Consider the following 25,110-nt stretch of genomic DNA (forward strand, 5'->3'; position numbering starts at 1 on the left):
CTTGTCTTTTAATCTCACTGACTACCAAATGCTTCTTCTGCATTGAGTGATATGATCATTTGGTTTTTCTTTAGATAATTAATACGGTGGATTAATATTAACTGATTATTAATACTGAACCAGGCTTGCATCTCTGGACCCTACTTGGCCATGATGCATAATTCTTTTCATAATTGATAAATTCTAATTTATATTTTTTTCTATTTTGTTCCATTCTGGGTTTTTTTCCTTTATTTTATTTTATTTTTTTTTTAAGATTTTACTTCTATATTCATGGGGGATGTTAGTCTGTAGTTTTCTTTATTTGTACTGTGTTTGTCGTTTTAGTATCAGGATGATACTATCTTTATAAAATGAATTGTAGACTGTTTTCTCCTCTTCTATTTTCTAGCAGATGTGTAAAATTGCTGTTAACTCTTCTTTAAATGTTGGAAAGAATTCTTCAGTGAAACCATCTGGAACTGGAGATTTTGTTATCGAAAGTTTTTTAAATTATGAGTACAATTTCTTTATAATTATAGGACTATTCAAATTGTCTATATTGTATTGGGTAAACTGTGGTAGTTTTAGAGGAAATGGTTTGTTTCATCCAAGTTGTCAAATTTTTGTATGTAGAGTTATTGCATCTGCCTGGTGTTTAAACTCTTCTCTATCTGACACTAACCCATCTCTTCAATCTCTTACTCTTCCCTTCCACAGGCCACATGAATCTCAGTGAATTGGGATCACAGTAATTTGGATTCTTCTCTGGGATTCCTTGCACACTCTGTGCTTTCTCACTGCCTCACCTGGCTATTGTCATTCTCTACACCCGGAATACCCCACAACTTCAAAATAATTTTTCTTCTCATTCTAGGGCTACTCAAAAACTGCAACCTATCTTTCCTATTTCCCTTGGAACTCTTATGACCTATACTATCTGTGGCAGTTCTGTGGTGTGAAATTGTATAGAAGTTATTTATGAACATGAACTTATGTCCCCTTACTATACTGTGAAGGATGAAACCCTGTATGATTCTTCTTGGCTTCCTCCATAGGCCCCGGCACAGGGTATGGCACAAAATACATGCACAAAAGGCATCTAAAGAATTAACTCATATGGGTCCTCACATGACAGTTTATCCAAGAAGTCTCTTTGACTTCCCTTCTTCAGATATTTAGGGAGCTATTTTTCAGGACCTGCTCTTGAAACTGGGATTGATTTAGCATCTAAAAAGAGCTGGTTCCTTGAGTAATTGGAGGGAAAGCATCACTATCGCCAGCAATCCCGATCTCAAGGGAAAGACTGGTTTTCAGAGCCTAAAGACTATCTCATAAAAATATAGGTTCATTGTGAAAGACAGGATACAATCAGGGATTTGGAAATCTACCAGTTTATAGAAGAACGTCTTCTCCCACCATTCAAATTAGTAGATCAAATTCTCCTCAGCAGCACCATACTAAATGGAGATGTATTAAGGAAGCAGGATGGAAAAGTGATCTCCATCTATTCCTAGCTCAGCAGGCATCCGTATCCAACAACATCTCTGACATTGACTTTGCATCAAGAGGCCCAGGCTGGGAATGAATATTCTCCAGGGAATCCTCCCGCCATCCCAAAATAGGAGAGGGTGAGGTAGCTGGGCAGGGAGCCAGAGACAAAGTAGGGAAAAGGGGAAACCTTTACCACTCCTGTTACTGTCAAGAACCACTTCTTGGTGATTCCATTGTCCATCTCCTAGTCTGAACCTCTTTGCCTCCCACCATATCTGCTACTGTATCCTTTATATGGTCTCCCACCGTGTGTTTTTACCTGCATCAGTTCATCCTAAACACAAGCACCAAAAAGATCTCTCTATAACTTAAGTCTGATTATACCATTTATATTTTCAAAGAAACCTTCATACATTCCCTCTTGCACAGGAATAATGTTGACGTGCCTTCACCAGGCATTCAAGGCCCTCTTCATGATATAACTTCACCTCCCACAATCCCTGTTACACACCAGTGGGCAAAAGCAGAATGGAAATAATCTAGAATTAGATCTGAGTTCAAATCTAGCTCAGTTTTGTAACAACTTCATGATCTTGGGTAACTTATTTAACCTTAATGAGTTTCACTTTCTTACAAAATACTGCTTAAAGAATAATAATTCAAAATGTTGTTGTGAGAAATTGTTGTGAGGTCATGAGTTTAAAGTACATAGCACCTAATAGGTACTCGATAAACAGTAATTATTTTTACTATGTTGAAGCACACTGAGCAACTTCTCTATTCGGTTACACCCCTGAGTCTTTTCTTAGACCTACTGGCCCTGGCAAGGTTATCAAATGCCCTTGCATAAGGAGTGGGAGAAGGGACTAGGTGAGGGTGATGGGTAGGAGTGAGGGAGCATCCTGATAAGGTATGTTGCCCATTGTTAGAAAGAAACAATGAACAGAGCAGGTCCAGAAATTCAGAAGGGCAGGGCAGGGTCCAGCAGCTTCAGCATCTGATTTTCTTCCCTGAACATCAGAATAAGCTCAGGCTTGCCTTTCCACAGCTGACAAGGACACCTCTCCCACCTCTTCATGCAAGAATTGTTTGTGTTTCTTTAATAGGGACTTATTCAAATGCTATGCCCGACACAGTGGAGAGGCTGGGGTGGGCAACTCAGCCTGGGGTTTACATCTGAAGTCTATTCACTATGGCTCGTAGACCTATCACACCCATTATGTATGTGTGCTCTTATAAGGGGCTCAAGAAAATAGTGTCAAGAGACCTACTTCATAAGTACGTTTATTATCTCTGCTGTTCAAGCCACACAAAATAAATGTCTGGTGTTTCCAGACATTGCTATCAATTCAGCAGCAGATTTTACAAGGCCAATCAATAACAGTTTCCTCCATACCCCCTTCCCCCAGTGTATATTTATTTGTGATCAAGCTTTCTCTTCCTCCTGTGCTTTCTAGTGCTTGTAATTGGTCCAGAATAAATAGATGATTTCATCTTTTTCCAGGAAAAAAAGAAGGGAGGGATTTAAAAAAAATTCTACTATTAAAAAATCTCCTTTTTCTATTCAAAAATAAAGCTGTTTGCATATAACTGTTTGTATATGAGAGAGAGAGAGAGAGAGATTGCATTCAAGCCTGCCTGCCAGGGTGAGACCCTGAAAACATAAGCCACAATTTGTGATCTCTTTTCCCTGCACCTAAGCCATGCTGTAATAGGAAATTAGGGACTCAGAAAGCCACATAGACCCTTCTAGTCATGAATTCTTCTATCATGATGTCTTTATATCTTATAGTGTCACTAACTGTATCAGAGGCTCAGATCAGGCTAGAAGTTCAAAGTTCACCCGTCCATCCTCTCTTCTTATAGGTTAAAGCACAGAGACTCAGAAAAGGAAAGTAGGTCTAAACTCAGGTCTCTTTCTTCAGAATGTGACCTTATTTGGAGATAAGGTCTTTATAGAGGTCACCAAGTGAAAATGAGATCATTAGGGTGGTCCCTAATCCAAAATGACTGTTGTCTCTATAAAAAGGAGAAATTTGGATACTGAGAGACACACACACACAGGCAGAACGCCAGATGATGATGGAGGCAGAAATCAAGAAGATACTTCTTCAAGCCAAGGAACACCAAGGACTGCCAGCAAATCACCAGAGGCTAGGAGAGAAGCATGGAACAGATTCTCCCTCATAGCCCTCAGAAAGAACACCTTGATCTCAGACTTCTAGCCTCCAGAACTATGAAACAACAATTTCTGTTGTTTAAGCTACCCAGTTTGTGGTACTTTGTTTTGAAGGCCCTAGCAAACTCATACACTCCTCTCCTCAACAGCGATTGTTCAGAAGGCCCAGGACTACCAAATCCAGAGCTGAAAGTCAGAAAAATATTAGAACTATATATTAGAACTATATAGAGGCTCTTGATAACCCTACTCCAAATAAATAAAGCATCAGGAAAGAGGGCAAGGACGCACATGGAGAAAACATATCCCCAGCTTCTCAGACCAGACAAACTTTCTGCAACTGTGGTAAAGCTAAGTCATGCTACAGCTTGTTCTATGATGGGATAAAGTTCACATTATTTTTCTTCAAGGTAGAATATAAAAGTAAAGAAAACTCAGGAGCAAAAACTAGTGCTATAGGTTTGCAAGACCTACTTCACTTATCTCTTCCTAGGGACACAGGAAGACTGTATTTCCCACTCTCCTTTGCAACTACAATGGACCATGTGACTAGTTCTGACCAATGGACAATAAGTAGAAGTGACATAAGTAAAAGAATAGAAAAATGTATGTAAGTCTTCCATGCTTTCTCTTCCCTTGCCATGGAGACCCTAGAAGTCATGTGTTAAGAGAGGTGTGATGCAAAATTAAACTAGATTAAATCCTTAAGTCACTGATTGAAAGAGAGCTGCCTTGCAGGACCCTCCAGCCTTCAACAAAGTTTCTGTGAAAAAGAAAAAGATGTTTCTGAGATTTGGGGAAAGTAATCTAACCTGTCACTTTGGCCTAACTCAGATGATATTGGCCCTCACCTTTGCAATGAGTATTTTTTTTTTTTTTTTTTTTTTTTGATAACCACTGCGCCACCAGGGAAGCCCTGCAATCAGTATTTGACTAGCATATTATTAAAAAAAGAATAAGCCTTTTGAAAAATATGAACTTGTTGCTTAGTAAACAACCAGCGGTAGAACAACCCATCCCAACAATGTCCATGTGATCCCCTCCAAAAACACAGACCCTTGGTCCCACAATAAAGGAAACTCCTTTTCAGTATCCCTGCCTACTCCTCCAGCAGGAGCTTGGACCCTTACAGGAAAAGGGGCATTCCCTAACGCACAAGGCAGCCACTCTTGGCACAGTTCTGGTTGTTAGAAATGTATGCCTTAGGAAATCTATAATCAGACTCTCTGTTTCCACCTATTGACCTTAGTTCTACCCTCTAGAGTTCTGGAATAACAAAGAACAAGTCCATACTTCTCCCAAACTTCTGTCCACCAGGCTGATGTTTTAATCAAAGCAGATTTCTTTCCAGAAGCCTTGTTAATCAAGCTATCACTAATAAGTCAAATCCCAACAGAATGTAAACCAAAGTACTATCCCAATTATTTTGTTGTGTTAGGATTTTATGATATCAAAAAATATTTCAAATACATGGAATTCTACCTGGGGCCTAACATTCTTTCAGTTACAGAAAGATTCGCATCGTAGCAAGATTTGTTTTATGGGGATTTAACCTGCCTATCGTTCTGCTGAGTGCCTAAGTAGGAATGTGGGAAATAGTTTTCTATCACCATAAGCTCAGAAAAAATGTCAGTGAAATGCAGGCAAGTAGATTATGATTGCATCGACAGCTCTTTTCCTAAGCTAATATGTTAGCCTATTGTCTAGCTTAGCTATTATGTCTAGCCTATTCCTGACTGCTGTCCCCCATAGGGTCTTGTAAGCACATTGCCAAGGAGTTTGTTGAATCTGGCAAACTTATACACTGGGCTTGTTTGACTTTCCATTTCTAAGAATGATCATTAGGTATTTTAACAATATGTAAGTGTGCTTAGAACGCCTAATGGGGCATTAGGTATGTAAATAAGTGATTCAGTTGAGAACTGTAGTGTTAACACAGGCAAAAATCCACTCTCCTTTTTAGTAATAATGGATTCCCTTCATGTTTTAAGTGGAAAATTTTAAACGTGCATAGACAGGTGAGATATCTCAGTCCTGTAATTCATGTTTGATCATCAGGACTCCTATAAGAGAGATAATACACATTTTTTCTTGAAGGACTAAAGGACTAAATCAACATGAGGCCTAAAAAACCACCAGAGAAAATGGAACCTTAATAGTAAACAATTTTTTTTTTACATTTCAGATTAGAATATCTAGTACTGGCTTGGCTGGGGGAAACACTTTTATATACTTGTGGGAGCATAAATTGAGACAATCGTTCTGAAAGGTAATTTGGCAAATATATCAAAAGCCTTTAAAGTGTGTATACCCTTTGACCCAGACCCAATGTTTTCACTTCTAGGAATTTACTGTAAGGAAGTAATAATGGGTATATGCAAAGATTCATTTACAAAGATGCTTATTGTGGTGTTATTTACAATAGAAGTAATTGGAAAAAAAACAAATTGCCAACAAAAGGAAATTGGCTTTTTGAAAAACATGATACATCCGTTTGTACAATGTGCAGACCTTAAAAATGTGTTATATGGGCTTCCCTGGTGGCGCAGTGGTTGGGAGTCCGCCTGCCGATGCAGGGGACACGGGTTCGTGCCCCGGTCTGGGAGGATCCCACGTGCCGCGGAGCGGCTGGGCATGTGAGCCCTGCGTGTCCAGAGCCTGTGCTCCGCAACAGGAGAGGCCACAACAGTGAGAGGCCCACATACCGCAAAAAAAAAAAAAAAAAAAAAAAAAAAAAAGGTGTTATAGAAGAATTATTAATAAGAAAAAATGTTCATAATATACTGTTAAGATAAAAAAAAGTTTCAAAACAGTATTTTTAGGATATCAATTTTGCTAACACTTTTTAATCAAACACATTAAAAACATCAAAATTTAACAACACTTATCTCAGAAGGTTGGGATTGTGGGTGGTCTTTATTTCCTTCTTCATCTCTCCTGAATTTTTCTAGATGCTTATAATGAACACATAATATATCTGATGTACAAAAATGTTATAATGAGTGGAATCTTACATGTAAAAGATTTTAATTTTTTAAGATGCTGTGGTGACTAGGAAATCAGGCATATCTTTCCTCCTGGATTAACTCTCAATACTAAGTGAAACTTTCTTTGGCATCTCTAACTAGTATAGAGCCAAACATTCTCTTATCTTTTAAAGCAAGTTTGAAAACCAAAAGACAATTCCACCATTTACCAAGATACCCAACTCAATTCAATTTGAAATAAAGATATTTGTGGAATTTTTAAAGCTGGGAATAAAATATGAGTATCATTACCCAAGAGCATTGGATGTAGAGTCAGAACTCCTGGGATTGAGTTCTAACTCTGACATTAGCTGGTGACTTTGAACAAGTCTCTACTCCTTCCACGGGACTCTCAGATTGGGACTATATAGAGAGATTGATATTTTTAAATTAAGGGATATGAAAGATCAATATATCCAAAATACCACCAAGGCAGTCTCATGTTAAATATTGCATTTGCTTTAGCCATCTCTGGCCAAGAATCCCAATAACTAACAACCAGTCATGGTTGGAATGACGCAAAGGAAAGAAACTGATTTTCTTTTCTTTTTCAGCTTTTTGTTTGTTGTGTGTAAAGTAAGACATAAATTCATGCACAAAGTGCATAGGTCATAAATGTACAGCTTAACAAATTATTGCAAAGTAAATCCCTGTGTAAACTCCATCCAAGTGAAGACATAGAACACGCCACACCCCAGAAGGCTTGCGTGTGCCCCTTCGCAATCATACCTGCTCTCTCCCCTCAGAGTCACTGCTCTCCTGACATTACTGTGATCATTTCCTTAATTTGCTGTATAGTTTTACCACCTAAGTGTGCATCTCTGAACAATATAGTTTACTTGAGTTATTCTTAAAATTTATATAAATGGAATTATAGAGAAAAAAATTTTATGATAAAGGATGCAAAAAAATTATAAACTATAATGTATGCAAAAGTGAATGACATTATTATCAGTAATCTTATTATATGGGGATGTAGGCATTGAATTTCAACCCTCTATAGCAGGTGGCTGGCCTCACAATTTTGGCACTGAGTCATTTCCAGTCAGGCCTAGACTGCCTCATCCTTCCTGATGGTCAACGCAAACTCATGTTCAGGGGCCCATCAGAGCTCTGCGTTTGTGACTTCTTATGCCACCTGGATGGAAAAGTACTCGCCTGAGGCTGAAGGGGTCTGTAAATACCTGCTTTGTTCATAAAATTAGCAGGCTTCCCTCTGTTGAGTGAGTCCCCCAGCTATTATCAAGGCTCTAAGGTCACATCTAGTTAATCGCTGGCTAGAAATCGATACACAGGGAGCGATGGTTTATGATAAGGGCTTATAATAAGCAAGTTCAAGTTCAAGAGACTGGCTGTCTTCTTGCTTTTAGATGCTGAAAAGAAGCTGCTAATCCCCTTTCTTGTTGGAAAAAAAAAAAATTACCCCATTCATGTTGCTACCTAAATCAAGAACTATTTAATATATTTTTGTATAGGTTCCCTTCCTATTTTTGGCCAATTCATTGTGTCCTTAGGCTCAGCTGTTCAAATGCCACCTAGAATATTTTTCAATCCCAAGGAAATGCATCAACTTATTCTCTGGTGTCACAACATCTCAGGGTTACAGCCACCTTTGTCCCAGTTCTGAGACATTCCCAGTGCTCTTTGATGTTAGCAGCTACTTTGTGAACTGATCCATGGGGCTCCCAGTGCCTAAGGCTCAGTATCACTGTGGGTTTCCCAGCTGGCATTTGGCCAATGCTTGCCATTCCTTCTGTGCAACCACCCATGCATGTGTGCATGTGCACATGCGTGTGTGAATGTGTGGGTGTGTTCAAGCGTGTGTAAGCATACTATCTGCTCATTCCACAAGTAGACAGCATTGCCGTCAACTGTAGCAATAACAATAAGAATGCCTTTCATGTAGTAAATACTGGGTGAATAAGTGAACAGGTGAGCAATGCTCCACCTGGCTTTCTACCCCAACATTCCTCCTCTTGTCACAACTGAGGCTACTTGAATTCCACCTTCAGGCTTAACACTGTACCATTCTTAGGACCAGTTTAGGACTTAGTCAAGTAGAATTTCAGGAGGCTTAGTTTAGATCTCCAAGAGACTCAGAATTTAGTGATCTGGCTAATCCTTCCACAGTGATGTCAAGTCCATATCTGGATTACTGCCTTGTTCCTCTCCCATAGCCCCCCGTGTGCACTCCAGTTTTAGTATCCAGAATGCCTGCTTCCTATCCAAGCCTGTGCTAACCATCTCTACTACAATGAGAGACTGAATGTCCCCCTCCTGAATCCCAATAGCTAAGACCCTGCTTCCTAACCTCTTACAATGCCCAGACCCTGAACCAGCATGTGACATTGTCTTATCACTGGCTGACTTTCTCCTGGAAACTCCTCTTCTCCCTGGTACTCCCTGATTCGGAACAACAGCTACCCCATACCATACTCTGCAGGTGCCATATCTATATACTGGAATCCCTCACTCCACTGGCAAATGGGTCTGCTTCCAACTCTCCATGACAGACATCTCTAATCTCCAGTTCTACTTTTCTCCTGATCTGCCATGTCCATTGCCAACTGAAAGGCCTTTCAATTTTTAAATTAAAAATAACAATAAATATTTAAAGAAAGACACTATCAAAGTAAGCAAATAAGCAAAAAGAAAACGACCAAAATCTAACCAAAAACCTTGTTAAAATTTTAGTGCAAATGGAGATATATACCATGTTCACGGATTGGAAGACTCAGTATAGTTAAGACGTCAATTCTTTATGAACTGATATATAGAATTAATCAAATTCCAATCAAAATCCTAGCAAGTTTTTTTTTTTTTTTTGGTAGATACAAAGGAGCTGATTCTAAAGTTTATATAGAAGGGTGAAGGAACTAGAATAACCAAAACAAAATTGAAAAGGAAGAATAAGATCGGAGGATTCTCCCTACCTGATTTCAAGACCTATGATAAAGTAATCAGACAGTGTGGTTTTGGCAAAAGAAGAGACACAGAGATCATTGGAACAGAATACAGAGTTCGTAAATAGACTCACACAAGCATAGTCTGTTGATATTTTACACAGACACAAAGGCAATTTAATTTATTATCAAAAAGTCATGTGGGGACCGTTGAAGATCTATATGCAAGTATATGAACCACTTCAACCTAACCCTCACACATTCTAGAAAAAAATTAACTTAAAATGGATCTCAGATATAAAGATAAAAGGTAAACTATAAGACTTTTAGAAGTGAAATAAGAGAAAATCTTCGTGACCTAAGGTTACGCAAAAATGTCTTAGTTGTGACACAAAAAACACAACACATAAAAGAAAAAAAATGATAAACTGATCAGACCTCATAAAAATTAAAAACTTTGTCTCTATGAAAGATAATATTAAGAGAATGAAAAGACAAGGTAAATGCTGGGAGAATATAGTTGCAAATCGCACATCTGACAAAGGACTTATAACAAGAATGTATAAGGAACTCTCAAAACTCAATCAAAAGAAAACACACAGGGCTTCCCTGGTGGCGCAGTGCTTGAGAGTCCGCCTGCCGATGCAGGAGACGCGGGGTCGTGCCCCGTTTCGGGAGGATCCCACATGCCGCGGAGCGGCTGGGCCCGTGAGCCATGGCCGCTGAGCCTGCGGGTCCGGAGCCTGTGCTCCGCAAATGGGAGAGGCCACAACAGTGAGAGGCCCGCGTACCGCAAAAAAAAAAAAAAAAAAAAAAAAAAAAAAGAAAACACACAGTCTGATTTTTCAAATGGACACTAGACTTGAATAGACACTTTATCACAGAGGATCTACTGATGGCAAATAAACACAAAAGGAGATGTTCACTTCATTAGCCATTATGAAATGAAAATGAAAACCATGATGAGAGAATACTGCACACCCATTAGAATGACTAAAATAGAAAAAAAAAAAAAAAAAAAGGAAAAACCCTTGTCAATACCAAGTGCCGAGCAACTGGTATTCTCCTACATTGCTGGTGAGAAAGTATAAACGTAAAACCATCTGTAAACAGTTTGTAGGTTTTTAGAAAGTAAAAAATGTACACAAATGTTTATAGCTCTGTTCAGAGTATCCTCAAAGTAAAAAAAAAAAAAAAAAAATCAGTGTTCTTCAACAGATGAATGAGTAAACAGCTGTGGTACAGCCATACAATGGAATACTACTCACAATAAAAAGAAAGAAAGTATTAGTGCCATATCTCAAAGGCATTACACTGAGTGAAAGAAGTAAGTTTTTATTTTTTATTTATTTATTTATTTATTTTTTTTCCTTGCGTTATGCGGGCCTCTCACTGTTGTGGCCTCTCCCATTTGCGGAGCACAGGCTCCGGACGCGCAGGCTCAGTGGCCATGGCTCACGGGCCCAGCCGCTCCGCGGCATGTGAGATCTTCCCGAAACGGGGCACGAACCCGCGTCTCCTGCATCGGCAGGCGGACTCTCAAGCACTGCGCCACCAGGGAAGCCCAAGAAGTAAGTTTTTAAATTATATACTGTATGACCCCATTTATATGACATTCTGGAAGCCAAGCTATAGCAACAGAGAACACATTAGTGGTTGCCAGGGATTTGAGGTTAACTCAAAAGGGCAGCACAAGGATTTTTTCGGAAGTGATAGATCTGGCTATCCTGATTGTTGTGGTGGTTAGCCAAATTTATACATAGTTAAAACTCATACAATTGTACATTACAGTATGTTGATTTAAAAACTAAAATTAAGGGCTTCCCTGGTGACTCAGTGGTTGGGAATCCACCTGCCAATGCAGCGGACGCGGGTTCGTGCCCCGGTCCGGGAAGATCCCACATGCCGCGGAGCGGCTAGGCCCGTAAGCCATGGCCGCTGAGCCTGCGCGTCCAGAGCCTGTGGTCCCCAACGGGAGAGGCCACAGCAGTGAGAGGCCCGCGTACCGCAAAAAAAAATAATAAAATTAAAAATAAGTCTTAGAAAATGGATTAGAGACCTAAATGTAAGACCGGACACTATAAAACTCTTAGAGGAAAACATAGGAAGAACACTCTTTGACATAAACCACAGCAAGATCTTTTTTGATCCACCTCCTAGAAAAATGGAAATAAAAACAAAAATAAACAAATGGGACCTAATGAAACTTAAAGGCTTTTGCACAGCAAAGGAAACCATAAACAAGACAAAAACACAACCCTCAAAATGGGAGAAAATATTTGCAAACGAATCAACGGAAAAAGGATTACTCTCCAAAATATATAAACAGCTCATGCAGCTCAATATTAAAAAAACAAACAACCCAATCAAAAAATGGGCAGAAGGCCTAAATAGACATCTCTCCGAAGAAGACATACAGATGGCCAAGAAGCACATGAAAAGCTCCTCAACATCACTAATTATTAGAGAAATGCAAATCAAAACTACAATGAGGTATCACCTCACACCAGTTAGAATGGGCATCATCAGAAAATCTACCAACAACAAATGCTGGAGAGGGTGTGGAGAAAAGGGAACCCTCTTGCACTGTTGGTGGGAATGTAAACTGATACAGCCACTATGGAGAACAGTATGGAGGTTCTTCAAAAAACTAAAAATAGAATTACCCTATGACCCAGCAATCCCACTACTGGGCATATAGCCAGAGAAAACCATAATTCAAAAAGACACATGCACCCCAATGTTCACTGCAGCACTATTTACAATAGCCAGGTCATGGAAACAATCTAAATGCCCACTGACAGACGAATGGATAAAGAAGATGTGGCACATATATACAATGGAATATTACTCAGCCATAAAAAGGAACGAAATTGGGTCATTTGTAGAGACGTGGATGGATCTAGACACTGTCATACAGAGTGAAGTAAGTCAGAAAGAGAAAAACAAATATCGTATATTAACACATATATGTGGAACCTAGAAAAAATGGTACAGATGAACCGGTTTGCAGGGCAGAAATTGAGACACAGATGTAGAGAACAAACGTATGGACACCAAGGGGGGCAGGGGCGGGGGTGGAGTTGGTGGTGTGATGAATTGGGCGATTGGGATTGACATGTATACACTGATGTGTATAAAATTGCTTACTAATAAGAACCTGCTGTATAAAAAAATAAATAAAATAAAATTCAAAAGTTAAAAAAAAAGTCTTAGCACACTCCACCTGAATCTTTTCCTATAGTTGTGTATATTAATAGAATCATTCTGTATTAGATAATACTGTATAACCCACTGTGATTTTAAAATGTTGTAAATAGCTTTCAATGTAATTAAATATGTATCTAAATATCAATTTTAATGATTGGGCTGTGTCCCACTGAATGGATATAACACTTAATATGTAAGCAGTTCCATGTTGTTGGAAGTTTGGATTGTCTCTGATTTTGCAGTATTAGAAATGATGTGCTGTGTACACAAAAATAAACTCAAAATGGATTAAAGACCTAAATGTAAGACCAGGCACTTTTATAAAACTCTTAGAGGAAAACATAGGCAGAACACTCCATGACATAAATCACAGCAAGATCCTTTTTGACCCACCTCCTAGAGAAATGGAAATAAAAACAAAAATAAACAAATGAGACCTAATGAAACTTAAAAGCTTTTGCACAACAAAAGAAAACCATAAACAAGACGAAAAGACAACTCTCAGAATGGGAGAAAATATTTGCAAACGAAGCAACTGACAGAGGATTAATCTCCAAAATATACAAGCAGCTCATGCAGCTCAATATCAAAAAAACAAAAAACCCAATCCAAAAATGGGCCTAAAGAAGACCTAAATAGACATTTCTCCAAAGAAGGTATACAGATTGCCAACAAACACATGAAAGGATGCTCAGCATCACTAATCATTAGAGAAATGCAAATCAAAACTACAATGAGGTATCACCTCACACCAGTCAGAATGGCCATCATCAAAAAATCTACAAACAATAAATGCTGGAGAGGGTGTGGAGAAAAGGGAACCCTCTTGCACTGCTGGTGGGAATGTAAATTGATACAGCCAGTATGGAGAACAGTATTAAGAACCTAAAAATAGAACTACCATACGACCCAGCTATCCCACTACTGGGCATATACTCTGAGAAAACCATAATTCAAAAAGAGTCATGTACCACAATGTTCATTGCAGCTCTATTTACAATAGCCAGGACATGGAAGCAACCTAAGTGTCCATCGACAGATGAACGGATAAAGAAGATGTGGCACATATATACAATGGAATATTACTCAGCCATAAAAAGAAACGAAATTGAGTTATTTGTAGTGATGTGGATGGACCTAGAGACTGTCATACAGAGTGAAGTAAGCCAGAAAGAGAAAAACAAATATCGTATGCCAACACATATATGTGGAATCTAAAAAAAAAAAAAAAAGTTCTGAAGAACCTAGGGGTAGGACAGGAATAAAGACGCAGATGGAGAGAATGGACTTGAGGACACGGGGAGGGAGGAGGGTAAGCTGGGACAAAGTGAGAGAGTGGTATGGACATATGTACACTACCAAATGTAAAACAGATAGCTAGTTGGAAGCAGCCTCATAGCACAGGGAGATCAGCTCGGTGCTTTGTGTCCACCTAGAGTGGCGGAATAAGGAGGGTGGGAGGGAGACACAAGAGGGAGGAGATATGGAGATATATGTATATGTATAGCTGATTCACTTTGTCATACATCAGAAACTAACACACCATTGTAAAGCAATTATACTCCAATAAAGATGTTTAAAAAAAATGCACAGCAAGAAAAGTTAAAGTCAATAATCAAATACTAGATTTGGAGAAAAATATAATAAAAATATAACTTCATAGCTGTAATATATATAATATATAGCTATTATGATAGCTATTATATATAATAAAGGTATCTTTCAAACTGACAAGGAGAAAATAACTCAAGAAAAATAGGCAAAAAATATTAAAGTCAATTTAGAGAACAGCAAATCAAATACCATCATTTTCCTCCCCCGATAAAAAAGAAAAGCACACAAAAAGATGTACAAGTTCACTCATAGGGATATGAAAAATCAAGTAGTAGACATTACTTTATACCAAACAGCCTTGCAAAAACTATAAAGCTCCTAATATCTATTGTTGGTGGAATACAGGGGAAAGAGGACTCGTGTATTGTTAGTAGAATTGGAAATTGTGACAACCTTTTTGGAAAGGCAATCTGATAATCTTATTAAAATTAAAAATACATATACATTAAAAAAAGAAAGAAATGATGCTGTGATAATCACTCTTGTAGCTAAATATTTGCACGAATCCTTAACTGTACTTTAGATATATTTTTAGAAGTGGACTTGCTGGGTCAATGTATGGACTTTTTAAAGATCTTTGAGGAGACAAAGGTGCCCATTTGCCCATGTGCTCCCCTGTAACCTCGCTCCCATTCTATTATATTACGTGGATTTAAACCTTCTTCAAAGTATTCGTACATATGTTGTATTCATCTTTGAACAACAAAACAACCCACAGAGCCTGGCACATTGCCTGGTACATAAAAGGCACTATGTAATGCTTGTATTTGTTGGTTGACCAGAATAAATGAATAAATTAATGACCCAGGTTCTTCTTTGGCAATAAATTTGCTATTCATCGTCAAATACTTTAGAGTTACTTTATGCAACAATCATTAATTCAGCACCTAGAGCTGTGATCCCATTTTCTTAATCAAACTCAACAACAAAATTTTTTGAGCTTTCCTCATTTATTATTTATTTATTTGTATTTTGTATGTACATACTCTTGTCGATCTATATATTAAAGAATAATAAAGTTTGATTTCTTGCTTATCTTGGATTAGAAATAAGCATAAATGAAGTTCTAATACTTTCTTCCCACTCTCCAAAAGATTGTTGGTTACATCCGCCAAGGCTGCGCACATTTGCAGATCACTGCCCTAAGAAGCCTGAAGGCCATGGAGTACACAGTGATGGATGACACAGTCCTGCTCTTGGATTCACAAGCAGTCAGGAACAAATGCCATGAGAAGTTCACAGATATCAGAGTGTCTTGTGAAAGCAGAGGAGGGAGAGATCTCTTCTTATTGGAGAAGAGCTGAGAGTCTTTAGGGAAAAGGGAGCCCTGGAGGTTATGAAGCATACAACGAGTTTTGTGCTTTATACCCTGAGGAAGCCCCTCTTTCTACATATTCTACTTTGACCTCAGCAATCTTACAGGATGGGAGGGTGGGGGAAGGCTGTTGAATGAGGAAGAGTCACTACACCTGCCATGTATGGCTGTTGGTGGGTTTTTCTTTGGGCCTCTTTCGTTCCTGTTTGTTTCACATATATTTTCCTACCGCCCTCGGAAAATAGTGACACACATTTCAGTGGTACTTCAGGACACAGTGCCAGAAGAGTGTGGGGAGGAAGAGCCCCTGGGCAGAGATGGTCAATCTTTCAAAGGCTAATGTCCAATGCAGCTTCATTACCTTCTTATTTTTAAATATAAGAACCACACCTTCCAGGGCAATAACAAGGACAGGTGACTTCTCAAGACCTTTTCCACATCACTAACTCTGAGAGGCCCAAGAATAACTGTAAATGCATGTAAACTCTAGATGCGTGGGACTCTTTGAGTGTTCCCGAAATATGGCTCAGACCCTGACACCACACTACCTAACAGCATTAATGAGTCTCTCCTGTCTACAGAATAAAATCTCATATTCTCCATGGGGCCATTCAAGACCCTTCAAATTCTGGCCCTCACCCGGATACCTGCTACTTTTTTCAATCTCCCACCAGACACATCAAACCATATGCTCCTCCCGGAACATACTGGATTTATCCCTCATGAAAGCTCAGCCAATTCTCTACCTTCCTGCACATCAAAGTCCCGCTCACTTTCTTGTCTCAGTTCAGAATCACCATCTCTGTCTGGGAGGTCTCCCCACTCCCATCTGCTACCTTCCCAGGCAGAATCAAGCTCATTCTCCTTTGATCTCCTATTATCATTCATTTTTGTTGCTCTCTCTTAACCTTTCTTGGAATAAAGTCAGCTGTGTCTCTTCCTGTCTCTTACTTAAGACTAAAAGCTCTCTGAAGTTAGGGTAAAATGTTGAATTCTCTCTTTCTGCTGCCCAGCATCTCACACCAATGCAAAGGCAGGACTGCCAACCTGCCTTGGTAAACTAAGGCAATCCTCACCTCATCTAGGAAGCCATTGAAGTTTCCCTAAATTCCAGAGATTTGCCTCAGGCTGGAAGGACAGGTTAGGCAGGATAAGAAGGTTTCAAAGTTTTGTTTTGACCTCTTATATTTGACAGTCCTGTGGAACTTTCAAGTGGCGATGTCCAGGAGGTGTTTGAATATACCTGGCTGGATCCAAGAAAAGGTAACAATTCAGTACTCATTAGCATGCAGATGATAATAAAAGTGATGAGTATCTGTAAGTTTTCCCAGACAAGGTATAAAGTGAGAAGAGAAGTGAACTAAAGACAGAACGTTAAGGAATACCACTATTTTATAAGCAGGGGAGAAAGTGCCCACAAAGGACAGCAAGACACTATAATCAAAAAGATACAAAGAAAACCAGGAATTTGAAAGTTTCAAAGAAGGAAGTAGGAAACTGGAGAATGATATGTAAGTCTGGTAAAATAAGGACTGCGGTAGTTAGGAAGTCCTTCCTGGTCTTAAGGAAAGCAGTTTCCATTATGATTAAGTTAACAAATCGATATTAAGCCAGAAAGAGAACAACCCTTTCCAAAACTTGAATAAAAATGGAAGAAGAGAGAGAAGACAGTAGTTTGAGGGCATAGAGCCCATGAGGCAAGTTTGTTTTGTTCTCTGTTACTATGAAAGAAATGTGAGCAAGTTTATCAGCTAAGGGAAAAAATTCAATGGGAAAAATATGGAAGATATAAGAGAAAGAGAGATTTGAGCAACACATAAAAAGGATTATACACCACGACCAAGCAGGATATATCCCACGAATGGAAAGTTGATTCGACATATGAAAATCAATGCACGATATTAATAGAATAAAGAACAGAAAAGGTGATCATTTCAAAATACACAGAAAAAGCATTTAACAAAATCCAACACAATTTCCTGATTTAAAAAAAAAAAAAAAAGACACTCAACAAGCTAGGAATAGAAGCTGCCTGAGAATAAACAAAAGAAGGAAGCTGGGATTTGTGAAGACTTTCTTTGCATGGCATCTGGCCCTCTGTCAGGCACAGCATGTTTTTTTCCTTTCAGCACCTCTGTCCTTTCCACGAGAGGCCTAAGAAGATGGCATGACCAGTAAACCCTCCAAACAGACATGTCCGTAGGGTCCCTCAGGGCAGCACATGACCCATTTTCAACATCACTGGCCAAAGTGCAAAGAGGTCAAGTGCTGCAAATACTTGTGATTAGGAGGAGTCTTTCCTCCAAAACTTGCCATGAGATAGTTCTGCAAAATACACACTTTGGATCAGGGTGATTGATGGCAACTGAAAATTCAAACACAAGCAATACAGCCCAGTGTCCTCCACGATCCCAGCAGTAGGGGAATTGTGTCACCATCTTGACAATATCTGAGAGACCTTCTCCCGTACCTAAGGCTAGGGGGGAGGGGCAGGCCACCCACTCTGGTGCCCCTTCTAGCTCACTGCTGAATACGCAGACAGCTTGGCTTCTGCCACCTCTACCACCCTGATTACTCCTCCGCTGTGCCAGCGGGTAAGACAAATAGTGTAACGTACAGGAACACTCAGAGCTGTCTTTAAGCATGTTTAAGCACACACTGATGTCTCCAGGCAAAGTGGCCTCATACAGTGTAGTTGACTGAATAATGGCCACCCAGAAATACTAAGTCCTAATGCCTGGAATTTATAAATGTTACCTTTTGGGGAAAAGAGTCTTTGCAGATGTAATTAAATTAAGCATACTGAGATGAGATTACCCTGGATTATCTGGGAGGGCCCTAAATGCCATCACAAGTATCCTTATAAGAGAAAGGCAAAGGAAGATAATGCAGACACACAGGAGAAAGGCCATACGAAGACTGAGCAGAGAGAGATTCAACCAACAAGTCAAGGATTACGGACGACCAGCAGCAGCTGTAAGAAGCAAGGGAGAGGTTCTCGCCTAGAGCCTCCTGAAGAAATCACCATCCTGCCGATATCTTGATTTGAGACTTCTGACCTCCAGAACTGTGAAAGGATACATTTCTGATGTTAAGTCACCCAAGTTATGGTAATTTGTTAAGGAAGCCCTGGGGAAATAATACACCTGACAACACTGTTCTCTGTACTCTCATCGGTCCAAACTGCATACATTTGACCTTGAATCTATGGAAAGTAAAAGCTAGCCAGAGTCCATGGGCCTCTCACCTCAACTCATCCTTTCAGGAGGCTCTTCAATAATCCACTTTCTAGTAATTACTGCCCCACCTCCTCCCTAGACACCATCTTTACAGGAAAAGAAATAGTTAACTGGTTCTTGTAACTCTTAATGGAAACTTACATTCAAGTGTAAGAAAAACACCCAGTGTGGAGACGAAACAGGTAGACTGCATCCTGATCTGCCACTTACTGTGTAGCTTTGGTCTTGAGTAGTTCATTTTAACTCTAGTTTACTCAACTGAAAAATGGCAGTAAGAACTCCTATCCCCCATAGAATGACTTTTTGTGAAAATCAATCAAATAAGCAAATGCCATGTCTTCATCTGGGTTGTCTAGGGAGAAATAAGCAAAGCAAAGCTTACATGTAGCTTACATGCTGATGCTTTCCTGAGGGGTTGTAATCTCAGGGTAGCAAGAGGTGAAAAGAGAAGTGAGGCAGAAAGGAGGGGAAACAAGTCCAACAAGGTGAGCGCCACCCTGGCCACAGCATCGCCAGATAATGTGGCCAGTGCTGTTTGGTGAGACGTCCTTGGGTAGGACAGATAGAACCTCTGTCAGGTGTCCATTGTTGGGGCAAGGAGGGGACAGCAGAAGGGTGAGAGTATAACAGTTACCAGTCTCTAGATGGTCAAACTTCACCCCATGGAGAACGAGCTTTCCTGGATTTCCAGGTGGTATCACCCCATTCCTCTGGGCAGCCACTGGGGATCCAAGATCTGACTCACCATCTGCATCTAGACACCATGAGAGGAGACAAGCTTACATGGTCCTGTCTGGTGGGTCCTGGGCACTGGAGCTGCGACAGTGGGTTCCCATGCACTGAGTGTGGTGAGGTCATGCCCAAGCTCAGGCCCAGCCTGACAGGGTGAGGGTGTCTGAGAAAACTGGTGGAAGTAGGACACACAGGGGCTCTTCCCTGAGTATGTGGAGGGTGCAGGGGAAACAGGTGGGGTCTCGCAAATGGGGCAGAACATAAACAGTGTCCAATGCTTCATGTGAAACAGATTTGAAAAATGTCAACCGCTCTAGAAATATTACTTTACTTTATTTTTATCGCCTTCCTTTAATTTTAACCTTTATTGTCTTGAGTAGTTTTAAGGGAATGACCACCATTCTCTTAGGCGCACCCACACATCATTTGTTTGTATGTGGCTTGTCTCAACTTCGAGTACAGGAGGCAAATCTAATAAAAGACTTGGTGAGAAATTAGTTCTCACCTGGGCAATAGGGCAACTGATGGTGGAGGACAGAGCCAACTAGGGTTTGACCCATGTTGTGCTAGGGTTCCCTGGGAAGAGACTCCAAGATCTGGGAAGCAAGGAGTCTATTGGGAATGAGAAGGAAACAGGATTGGACAGAAGGGGAGGATTGGACAGCAGACAGGGTTGGTCTAGAACTGGCTTGGCCCTTCAGAATTGTCTTCAGTCGAGGCAAAGGGCCAAGATTTTGTACCCCACATTGAATGTGAACTGTCCCCGGGCTGGGGGTATTACCTTGAGTAAGGCAGCTCCCTTTGGCCTAGGACGACTCCTGGGAAGAGACTCAGCTGTGATCCAGCAGCAGTGGGTGGCAGGAATGAGCACCTTGGTTCTGAACGGGGGTCAGGCCTGTGCATCACGGCATCCGTGACAAATGTACTTCGGAGACGGGAGGAGATGGAAACGTTGACCTTTTCCCGCAACTTGGATTTCTTTTGTGGACTGACTCCTTTTGCAAGGAAAACTATGACCACTCTCTTCATAAAGAAAGGAGACTTTCACTCCCCTTCCCAGATCCCAGGTCCCATTTAAGGGTGTGGATTGGACACTTTCAGGTTTTTCGACTTCCCCTATTTACACTCCAGCTCCATCTCCAGCCCCACCAGTGCCGCCACACACACACACACACACACACACACACACACACACACCAAGGAGTAGGGGCAGGAGCCAATCTGGTGGAGGTTGATGGCCTCTGGACCACGTGCTCCAGTGGGCAGGCTCTCTGGGCCACCATGGCTGCTCACGGCCCCAAGCAGGGGTGATTGGGCCTTAGTCTGTTCTCTCCTCACCTCTTGCCTCCTTGCTGCAAGTGTCTTCTAGGGGTGGGTCTGGCCCTCCAGCTCTCCCTTGTCCAGCTTCTCTCTCTGTGGCTGGGTGAGCAAGTCAGGTGACCAGCACACCTGTGAATTGCAGGGATGGAATTGGAGACATCATGGTGGCCTCACCTCCAAGCTGCCTTCTCCAGCAGTTGATGAGATGCATATCAGGGATTACCAAGCAGTTGATAAAATTGTATTTTAGGTCTCATTTGACTAGTGACCTATGTGTCTATTTTCTACGGTTTTTATTCATGTAACAAATATTTATGGAGTGTGTATTATGTGTCAGGCCCAGTGCTAAGTGCTGGGAAAGCGGGGTAAATAGAATAGAAAAAAAAAAAATCCCTGCATTTACAGAGTCTACATGTTACTGGGCACAGAGAAACAGTAAATCAATCAGCAAACAAACAGAGCACGTCAGATCTTAAAAAGTGCTTTGAAGGGCCTGACACAAGGAGTGACTTTGAAGGGTGGAGTGGACTAGGGTGTGAGACATCTGGACTAGGTGTTTCCCTGTGGAAGAGCCATCTGAGCCAATACTTTAATACCTAGAAAAAGTCAGACATGTGCAGATATGAGGGTGGTGGGGGGAGTGCTCCTGACAGAGACAGCAGCCGGTGCAAAGGCCCTGAGGTAGGAATGAGCTTGGCAGGTTTGAGGAACAAAAAAAATCTGTGGATGTGGAGGGTTGTGGGAGGGAACAGAACATGAGGTCAGAGAGAGAGTCTAGGGCTAGCTCGTGGAGGTTTTTATACAGACTCAAACATCATATGTCCCCAAATGTGCAATGCATACTACCTGTGTGTGCAAATATTTGGGGTGGTATAGGTGCAAATATTTTTATTGGAGTAACTATAAATTTATTTCAGAGAATATTAGGAAAAATATAATTAGCACATCAAAACCATGATTTCCTAGATATATTATTCAGGTGAAACTAAATTAAAAAGTGAATCAATTTAAAGAGAATATTATGTCAATTAGAGTACAGGTGTTATGCAAATACACCCAAAGTCTCCAAAGCGGTGTTTGCAGAACTGAAGTTTAGGAAAACACTGCTTACCAATTAGAAACAAGAGGGGGCCCCATTCTCAGCCTCTAACATGTCCCCCAAGCTGGGTGCTCAGAAGTGAGAGGCAGGAGAGTGACTCAGGTGTGGCCAAGGTGGCCTGCTGCCCTCCAGGTGTCCCCCACCTTCCCACTCTCCCTCATAAATTTGTCTCCAAGGGACAGCACACCAGCTGGGGACTGTAGTTCCCAGTTCATGTGAGTATGAGGTGAGACCACGTGACTGGTTCTCATCAATGGAATGAGAGTGGAGGGCTAGAGACGCCCTCCCAGGGGGTCTCTCTGTGCCCTCTCCACCGTCCCTTTCTGTCCCAGGCAGTGGGGAGGGGATGATGGAGATCCAAGTTAGCAGGGACCTGGAACCCTGAATCACCGTGTGGAAGAATACCACCCACTGACCAGGACCAGTTATATATGGAGAGGTACACTTCCTTTGTGTTAGGCCACTGGCATTTCTGGTTTGTTTGTTTCAGAAGTTATTTAACCCATATCTGGAATCTTTGCCTTATGGAAGCACCACATCCCAAGAGTATGGCAACTACATGACATAAGAGATGCGATAAACTGCAGAAGAGAAAGGAGTTGGATGGGAGTAGAATATAAAATCTTTTTTTTCATACATTCAAAAGATGGTCTTGCCAGAGACGGATCTGGTACGTTCTAAGAGGACCAGTCACTGGGAGTTACAAGAAGGCAGCTTCATCTAGAAGACATTTCTAAACGAGGACAGGACAAGATGCCCCAAACAGGCACACATGAAGTGTATGAAGAGTTCAAGTGAGGCTGAGAGACTAAAGGCCAGGAAAGCCAAAGAAGTGATCCTGCACTGGCTGCAAGGGTGGCCCCAGGGCCTCTGGGAACCCTCACCCCTCCCTGCATTCTGGGTCTCCTGCCACTTGGGAAGGGAGGGGCAGGAAGGGGGAGGAAGAGGGTTAGATGAGGAAGCCCACCTGAGCCACTTTCTCTCCTTCAGATCTGCCTCTAAGGCACCTGACCCAAGAGACTGTGATGCCCCCAAGAGAGCAGGCAAGTTGGGCTCATCCACAGCGAGGACACTGTCTTCACAGATCACAGGCCCCAAAGCTGTTTCCTCCTGAGCAAGCTTGGTCAGAGCTACGCTGGGCCCAGCAGGCACGGTTACAGATCCACACCACCTGCATTCGGTGACTTTGCTCTAGGGGTAGAGAACTTAGGGAGAGCCACAGAAGAGGAGGCGGCCTTTCTGAGCCAGAGAGGAGGTCCAGCTCTGGAAAACCATATCCTCTACCCGGAGAAGCCCAGATTGCTAGAGATAAGACGGAGAGGCTTGGGAGGCGATCCAGCCCAGGGACTCCCAGGCACAAATGCCCTCAGGTCCAGGCAGAGAGTATAAATAAGTGAAGTGAGCTTAATGTAAAGCAAGAGGAAATGGCCACGGACTGTAGCAAAATAAAAACTCAAAAAGCAGAAAGCAAGAGAGAAAAAATGGAGACACCCCACATTTGCAGGCCTTTCTTTGGGGGATGGGAAGACAGAGACTCAAAGAAGGGAGGGTCTTCCTGGAGGTCACTCTGTCTTGTGGGCAGCGTCTGGGCAGGAACGCAGGCCTGTCCAGTGCACTGCTCAGCCAGCGGAGGTGGGCGGAGCGCAGAGTCAGGGCAACAGGAGGGCTGCCATAGTGGAAGAGAGCCCTGCAACAGGGGCTTTAGAGACAGGGATTCCCACCGACTCCACCACTGACTCAAGAGCTTGGGTGGTAAGTACCTTACCCTTCCTTGGCCCACAGCAGTTGAGTGGGTGGTCCTGAACATCCCTCCAACTCTGACATTTGCGTGGGAAGAGAAGTGGGAGTCATCATTTAGACCTTCATTCTCCCACCCACACCTCCAGTCAGACTCTAAGCCTTTGGAGTTGAGTTTCCACATATCCCTTGAGCCCATCTTCTGCTTTTCCCCTCGGGACCCAGCTTTGATATAATTCTCATCTTCTCTCCCAGATGACAGCAAGGGCTTCCCAACCAGTCTCCTTCCTCCATCCTCATTTCCATCCTATCCTATCAGCTGTCAAAGTGCTACATCAACAAGAGAGGCAATTATATCGTGCTCCTGCTTACAACCATCTATGGCTCCCCATTGCCTTCTAGGATAAAACCCAGACGTAACACAGTAACTTGGGCCCGCAAGGAAAGAGGCTTCATTTTCAGTTCATCTCCAGCTCTCCTCTAAATACTCCACGTCCCATCCCACCAAACTGCTTGCCATTCCACTAATATATTCCCAAGTTTCATACTTCTGGGCTTTGGGTACATTCTGTTCCCACTGTTTTGAATATCCCTTCCCCACCTTGTATGCCTGGTAGTAGTGGGGGAGAGAGCAATCTGGACCAGACTAGGCAATAAGGGGGGGGGGGCATTGTTTGTAGGAATTTAAAATCAGTAATAAAACCAACTAAACTGTAGCCTTCTTTTTATTGGCACCTTGCACTGGCAATTCTAAACACGGGCAGTGACAAAACACTTCTCTCCGCTCGGGCACCGCTTTAAACATCACACTCCCTTGGAGCCCCACTGGAACAGGGAAGCCCGCCTCATCCTTCAAAACCCAGCCTAGGTGTCCTTGCATCTGTAAAGACTTTCCTCGACCTTCCACCCCAGCCCTCCCTTCACCCTCAGAGGTAATGCTTCTCTCCTCTGGACTGCTCCCTGACCTATTTTACATTATTTTTCCCCTGCCTTTGTAGTGCTACATTTCCCCCCTGTTTACAAGTCTGTCTCTCCCAGAGGTCCTTGAATTTCTTGAAGACAGAGGCTCAGATATAGCTGTGTCTTCCTGAAGCTTAGCACAGGGCTTGGGATGTCACAGAGGTTCAGAAAAGGGGTCATAAGTAAAGAAATGAGCACAGTTTGAGCTCTTCTAAACACTGATTTAGGCATGATGGGTTTCCAAGTCACAGCCCAGTTAAAAGCTCCAGTTTATGTTTAGAATGTTGCCGCAGGTCAAGTCTT

Source organism: Lipotes vexillifer, unplaced genomic scaffold (assembly GCF_000442215.2).
Source record: "Lipotes vexillifer unplaced genomic scaffold, Lipotes_vexillifer_v1.1 scaffold388, whole genome shotgun sequence".
NCBI lineage: Eukaryota > Metazoa > Chordata > Mammalia > Artiodactyla > Lipotidae > Lipotes > Lipotes vexillifer.